Source organism: Parasteatoda tepidariorum, chromosome 10 (assembly GCF_982258835.1).
Source record: "Parasteatoda tepidariorum strain Cologne lab strain chromosome 10, Ptep-v5.0, whole genome shotgun sequence".
Classification (NCBI taxonomy): domain Eukaryota; kingdom Metazoa; phylum Arthropoda; class Arachnida; order Araneae; family Theridiidae; genus Parasteatoda; species Parasteatoda tepidariorum.
This window is the reverse complement of record NC_141764.1, coordinates 85,703,978-85,712,263: the sequence shown is the minus strand read 5'-3', so window position 1 is coordinate 85,712,263 and position 8,286 is coordinate 85,703,978. Positions and strand designations below refer to the sequence as shown.

The window sequence follows — 8,286 nt, the reverse complement described above, 5'->3', positions numbered from 1 at the left end:
TGTTAATTATAATCGGATTCGATTTTGCTTTTAAATTCTTTTTCAGTTCACAAATTTAGCAGGATTTTAATTTATTTTAAAGTAGTAAATATTTATTTAACAAAAGTAATTTATATTAAAAGATAAAAATTCATTAAAACTTTAAAAATTGAGTAAAATTTATTTCCCCTTGGAAAAAAAAGCTTTTTCGCTTTGTTAATTTTTCCATGTGTGTATATGTATAAGAAATGTGCGATATAAAAATAAAAATTTTCAATTATATATATACTTAGAGTTTTAAAGAAATAAACAAGACACTTGTTGCAGAATTTGTTTTATCTTTATTAAACGTATTTAAAAATATTCTTTTTGGTTATATATTTTAAGAATATACTTTTCAATAAAATAAAAATTACACAAATAAAATTGTATACATTTTATACAATAAATAAATATTTGAGCAAGTTTATGAAATAAAATAACATAAATTAAAAAGATGCAATATTGGTTCATTGGAACTGCACTAGGAACAAGTCTGCATTATTTTTGATACATAATCTTTAATTTTAGAATGTCTTGAACACAATCTACATCAGTTATGTAGTCAGTCTGTCAGTATCAACATTCCGTAACGATACAATTTTGCTGGCCTCTAATCATTTCGTGCACCTAATATAAAAAAAAAATTACACAGTAAGATTAAAGTGCTAATATGACATAAGAATGCTGTCTAATTCGAGAACGGAACTTAAAATGTATGGCATTAATAAATTATATGTATTATTTTTCTTAAGTATTAATATTTTATTAAACAGTTTTAAAAAAGCAGGCAGTGTTTAAGGAAAATATTTAGAAAGGAAATTTAATAACAAAACAATTCATTGGGGGATTAAATAACAAAATCAATTAAATTTTTGTTTTACTGGCAGTATCATCTTCATAGCATGCAGGGGCCCAGGGCACAAAAATATTTTAGACCTGTAATGTGTCGTAATGCTTAAAAACAAACTAAAAAACTTCACATACAAAAAATAAATCATTTTTAAGATACAGTCCCTGGCCAAATTATTTGACGCACTTTAAGATTCTATGTAAAATTATAATTATCAGGTAATACTATACAGCTTTATTGTTTTTACGTAGCTGAAACCGGTTTTCACTTCTTTACGTTAGTGTATCAGTTGGTTAACAATAAAATGAAATGCGTTAAAAGTAAATACAAATAGGAGGTGAATGAAAAATCTCCTGAATAAAAATCTATTTGTATGTTTAATTATAAAAGTATTAACATGTATATTAATACTTTTATAATTAAATACATTATATTAATAAATTGACGCGTATGTTTAATTATAAAAGTATAGTATGTAAACTCGTGCAAATCATGTCATTATTAAAAAACTACAGTGCGTCTATTAATTTGACCTAATTATTATAATATTATAATATAGTACCTGATACAATAAATAATCTGTATTTTTATTACATTTTGTCGAATTTATATTACATATCGCCTAATTTAACCAATTGATACACAAACGTAAACAAGTACAAACCGGTTTCAGTAGCGTAAATACAATAAAGCTGTGTAGTATCACCTGAGTAATTAAGATTTTACCTAGAATCTTATAGTGCGTCTAATAATTTGACCAGGGACTGTATAATGCATTAATTTTAACTAATTTTGATTACCACAAAAACTCAAATAAAGTACTTTTAAACTATGCATAGTTTAAAAAAAATTGATACGCTAACCAGTTGTAATCCTCATATAATAAAATAAGAAAAATAGTTTTCGGTTGACTTTTTAAGTTTTCTTGGTGATAAACTACTCCAATTATTGGTGTTTGATAATCAATCACCATTTGTAGAAAAAATATGCATACTCTATAAATTTTTTTTAAAAATATATAAGGTAATGTTTTTAGTCTTAAATTCTGTTTAATGCAATTTTTCAAAAAAGTACGATTCTCTAGGGCCCCCTGAGAAAATGGGGTCCCCGGGCATTGCCCTGTGTGCCTATAAGTAAAGACGGTACTGTTTGCTGGACATTTAGAGCTAACAGACAAATAAAATATATATATCTACTATAAACCACTCTTATAAATATTATATGAATAAAAAGTAACAATTTTTACACTTAACACTATTTAAATAATTTCATATATGTAATGAACTTTCAAAAATTTAAAATGTCAAATTTATAGATCTTTTTCACATTTCTTGAAAAACATTTAAATTTTTACTTAGTTATATACATAAATTTCATTTGTAAATATTTAATTCCGATCGAAAAAGATAAACGCACTTATGGAATTATACAGAATTTAAAAACCAAATGAAATTAAATTAAAGTCAGACACTATAAATTAGTCACACATTTAGTTACAATTCTAAGTCAGTCTTATCTAATAGCTTCATATAATCAATCATTGAAAAATAATTTACCGAAATCTTCGAAAATGCTTAACTATTTACTTACATTTCGATATTTTGAGGAAAGCGAAACAATTTCAAATTTGGATAACCCGCTCTATTTACATTGCAGTAAGCACATCTATCATAATTCTTTGCTTTGCGCACAGAAGAATCACTGAAAAATATTGAAAGAAAAAAAGAGGATTAGAATCTTTATCAAAATTGAAAACAAGGAGAAAAAAATCAACAGAAGATAGGTTATACAAAGCGCACTTACTTGTTAGGGATAATTGTCAAATTAACGTCCGCCATTGATTGATTTCTCATGTGCTTCTCTCTCCAAACTCTCCTTCCAAAACTAAGGATGATAATGCGCATGCGCTGCACTGTGCCCCTGGAAATAAACTTCTCCGCCGTACACGAAGCGCTGGCATTGTGCCAAATTTTGTTACGACTTTCGCGAGTTTCCCATCTTTACACTTATACAATCTTTGCTCGAGCGTTGCGATCGCGAATTGTGAAAACTGTTTAATAAAAATCAAGGCAAAAGCAAATTTTATTCATCTAGCACGCTTTTAATAATTATTTATATTTAGTATGCAATTTTAGCTCAATTCAGTATGCAATTTTTCATTGCTGACAGTTGTCATTTGAAAACTATTAGATTGTTTATTATTACAAAGTTTGCGAATTCACATTCATTTTAATTATTTCATTTAAAAAATAGGAGTAGACTATATTTGAGGGTGCCCCTTGACTCTCACCAAGTTGTGATAACGGTTGATCTCCAAGCTGGCCGATGTTGAATCCCAATCGTGATTCTGATTCGTTTAAATTTCAGCGATATTTTTAAATGCTCAACGGTATATGTAATTTCAGAAGTCCGTTAGTTCTATGTTGGATACCGGCTGGTTAGGTTACTTTTGCTTCTGATCAATAGGATCGAAGGTATGTGGGCAGTCATAAAAAAAGGACTTTAGAAAAAAATGTCACCGCCATTCCGATACCACAGACGCCATTTTCAATTCGTATTTCGCCGAATTTATGTGGCGATGGAGGAACACAGATTCTATTCATGATAAATTTAGACAGTATCTAACTGTTATTAGAGAATTCTGTGCACCTAAAACTGAGGAAATTCAAGCTTGATGAATAAGTGAGATGTTTTTTTTTCCTTTTCTTTCTGTGCTTACTCCATTAATTTTTATTTCGATTCAAAATGCATTTTATTGGGTTTATTAATTTTGCTTACATTGGGTTCATTGCAATTTTATAAAGTTTTGGCCGATGTCTTGCTGAAATTTTCCAATGTATTATTAAAATATCATTATGTTTTGGCAGCCATTCCTGTTACCGCGGTGTTCCGCGCAAACAGGAATGGTGATAAACATAAGTTACCAATTTCGTCAAGGGGCACCCACAAGTATATTTTTATCAAAAATAGATTTTTGTTTTAAATTTTATCATTATTATATTTCTTATTTAAATTATTTCATTTTTATTGCTTTTTTATTATTTAAAATAAATACGTGAATTTTCGAATAGCAAACTTGCGACCACTGTCAACTTCTACATTTCTTTTTGTTTGAAAGAGAATATTTGCAAAAATATGCCGCCTAAACGAATCGCTCTTGGTCGATCAACATCTCAAGCACTTAAGAAGAGAACTAACCGTGTTTCAGAAAAATCGGAGCAACGGGAAGAAAGACTTGAAACTAATCGAGAACACAATGCTTTAGCCCGTTCCTTAGAAACGTCTGAAAAACAGGAAAGAAGACTGTTAACAAATCAACTACGCACTACTCAAGCCTGTTCCTTGGAAACATCAGAGCAACGGGAAAGAAGACTGTTAACAAATCAACTACGCACTTATCAAGCCCGTTCGTCGGAAACATCAGAGCAACGGGATGCAAGAATAAAAATCAATCAAGAACGCACTTCGCTATTCAGACGCTGCCAATACTCTGATTTGAATCTCAGTGCATTTCACTATGATCCGACAACCAACTATAGTCTTTCACCCAAGCGTCATCATCGGAAAAATGTATCAATTATGTATGTTTTGTAGTGCTCTCAAATTTAAGAATGAAACAGCTGGAATTTGCTGTTCTGGAGGCAAAGTGTAACTACCAGATTTAACGTCGCCAGCCGAGCCATTATCAACGTTGTTATCGGGTCAAGCAAATCAATAGAAACTTTTCTTGGCGAATATAGGTCAGTACATTCGTGTTTCCAAATGACTTCATTCCGTGCTGCTACAAGTATCGGTGCGCATATGGACAGCTAGAGTTATTTATTACATCCACATGCAATCCTGCTTGAGCTAAAATTAAAGAGCTTTAGTAACTTGGGCAAACATCAACGGATCTTCATGATACATTATCACACGTGAGTTAAAACAAATATTAAGCTCTAAACTTGGTTTTATTGCGAAAAGTCATGTTTTTAGAGAGACACGGTGTTTGATGCATTTTATTGAACGGCAGAAAAAGAGAATTGCCACATGATTTGGCTTATTGAAAAACTCACACCAGGACAAATTGGTCAGCTCATATCAGCAGAAATATTTATGACGCCATTGATCCAGAATTATTTCAGATCATCATCCAAAATATGTTTCATGGTCGGTGTGCATCACCATACATGTCTGTTTGAAAATGCACTAACGATATCCTGGAGAATTAACTGTTGAGACTATCACTGGTTTTTTCACCATTAAATAAAATTCTCTATTCAAATCATAATCACAAATCCACAAATCTCATTTACACACTTAAATACAAAATTTAAATTCAAACTGAAAGCGTTGCAACGCACGCAGGGTACAGCTAGTATATATATATATATAACTGAAGATGCATTTAAATAGTAAGCACAAATTACTCAAGTATCTTTAAAGTAATTGAGTATATCTTTAAAAATTAGACAAATTTTAATTACGCAATAAGGTTAATATATTCAAAATTATTTTGTTGTTAATAGAAAGGAAAAAAATTATTGAGAAATTTTTCTTCAAATGTTGGGCGCGTTCTGTTTTAAAATGATTTACCAATGTTCTGGGTCGTTTTTTCAGGTTCTTCAGTCTTTTCCTTAGGGAAATTTTGATTCCTATTTGCTGCTAAAAAAAGGCGTCCTACTCTATCAATGACTCTGATAAAACTAAATGAAACTTTAATAAGTAGTAGTCTGAAAATATCCTCCCCGGTAGATGGCATATTCAAGTGAATTTTGATAAATATGTATGATAACAAATGCCATTTTTTTCCTATCAAAATTCTTATTTTCTATTATTTTTTATTGAGAAGCAGGCAATTCTTGTTACATCTAATAAATGGTGAAATAAAATAAAAATAAACTAAAAATATAAATAGAATACTTTTAGAACAATTTAAATAGTTATTAGCAAAATAATAAAGGGTAGAATAAAATCATAATGTTCGTAAAGAAATTAATAAAATGTGTGTAAGTATAATTAAGAGTTCGTGCATTTTCAACTTTAACGTAATGAAAGTTTAAAAGCTTTAGAATATTTTTAATTACGAGGGAAAGAATTCGAGACGAAATTGGTTTGAAAAATTGCAGTTCGGTTAGGTAACAAAAGTAATTAAAAATGTTTAAATGGTTTTTAAAATTTTCGTTTACTAGCTTCTCCTAACAAGAATTTACTTAACCAATAGTTATGGATTATTTAATTTTATATTTCTCCATTCTGAAAATGTATATTATTTCAGTTACTTTTATCCCTAGGCTAAATAATTTCAAGTTAGTTAAGCTTATAAATCTTAGTATTCCCTTTTAATTTAATGATATTAAAAACTTTTACATTAAAAGCTAGTGTTTATTTTAGTATTTGAATGCAGAAATCTGAAGATTCAATAGTTTCTCTATATGTCATAAAAATATTTGTTGTCTTTTTGCTTCGAGAATTCTCCTTGAAGAGGAAAATAACTTGACATGGTTTTTCTTGTTATGGTCTTTAATGAGATATGCAGCTATCTTTGGTGGCAAACAGAAAAAAATTCATATGTTATAAATTATTTATTTATTGCATATTTAGAGTTATTATCCTGTATTATTTATATATCTCGTTTTAATATTATTTTTAAATAATAAATCAAACAATAAAACTATATATATATATATATATATATATATATATATATATATATATATATATATATATATATATATATATATATATATATATATATATATATATATATATATATATATATATATATATATATATATATATATATATATATATATATATATATATATATATATATATATATATATATATATATATATATATATATATATATATATATATATATATATATATATATATATATATATAATATATATATATATATATATACGCATATATATACGTATATATGTATATATACGTTTATATGTATATATAGATATATATATATACCTATATATACATATATTTTCCATCTGAATATATATCCCATCCGAATATATTTCCAGCCAAATATATTTTCCATCTGAGTAGGATTGGTGTGGGCGTTCCATTGAATTCAAGATAAATCGAAGTTGAAATTTAGCATTTGCTCTTGAAAGCTCGATTTTAAATCTAGTCACTTTAAACATACCTCAGGAAGTTCGGCTTTCTCCATCGTATCCAGATGGGAATTTTTTTAAAGTTTCAATTGGGATTGATTTCTTAGAATTACTTCAAAAGGAAAAAAAAATTAAAATGCGCACGCATTTATTCAAAAAATAGTAAGAACTCTGCAATAATTACATATTTAAAAGCAAGAAAAAATTTCAATAATTGCATATATTATTTCATGCAGAAACGTTTAAGTTTTAATACAAAAGCAAAACAGTAGTAATTGTGTTTTTTCTTGTCAAAAATAAACCCTAAAAATTGGGGTATTTTTTTAAAATTTGTAACTCAGAAAGTTTAAGAGCAAAAAATGCACATTTATATTAAAAACTAGGCTTAAGGGCTGAAATACCCTTTCTAAATTTAAAATACCAAAAACGATTTTCATGAAAAGTTTTTAAAAAAATAATTTTGGTAGTCGAATATTTAAAATTTATTATTTCTTTTCTTTATGTGTAAGTATTAAATTGCAGTTGGACATAATTTTTAAAGTACCAAGACCCTGAAACGCAGTGTCTCCGCACTTAAGTATTTTAAGCAGCACATGATTTTTTTAAGCAACATAAAACTAAAAGCATATTTGAACTTTTTTTTTACTAAAACTGTTCATAGAAAGATATATTTTGTAACAATATGCATTTCTAATTGTTGCATTTTACTTATTTTTTAAAGGTTTTTATCATTATTACCAAAATAAAGCTTCTAATTCATAACTATCATATTGACAGATAAAAAATATAATTCAAAAACAAATTCTGGACAATTTAAAACATCAAAAGAATTTTTTACCGTTTGATTTTAGCTGCAATCAAGGATCAGATCATAGAGACTAAAATAAAAAATATTTTTATACAGTTTCATATCAGGAAAAAATTACTACTGAAAAACAATTATTTTTCTCAACATATTTTTAAATTTCCAAAACAATTTGCAAACAGATAGAGTTTCTGACTTAAATACTTTAAAACGGAACAGAAAGTTTTTTGATTTATTTTAGACCGCGCTAATTAAATAAAAAATGTCAAATTTGTCCACAAAATGTTCAATCCTGCTAACTGCTTAGTTTAAAAACAATGCTTTAAAGTTTAAGTTAAAAGCGTGATATATTTAAAACAGCATAGCTGGTGTGAAAATACGCGAGAATAAAACTTAACTTCATAGGTAGTAAACATTAAATTTCATCATTTTACTTTTTTTTCGTTAATCGATTTATTGATTACTTTTGAAGCACTTTCCCATTTATAGAA

At 27.6% G+C, this 8,286-nt stretch overlaps 1 long non-coding RNA gene across 1 annotated transcript; it reads right to left on the bottom strand.

The window, feature by feature from the left end:
• Positions 1–361: 361 nt before the first annotated feature.
• On the bottom strand, positions 362–2,811 carry LOC147803064 (uncharacterized). The gene is made up of 3 exons (XR_015429964.1): positions 2,675–2,811; positions 2,462–2,572; positions 362–648 (listed from the first exon to the last, which is right to left on the bottom strand). It is a non-coding gene; the product is annotated as an uncharacterized LOC147803064 (long non-coding RNA).
• Between the last annotated feature and the right edge of the window lie 5,475 nt (positions 2,812–8,286).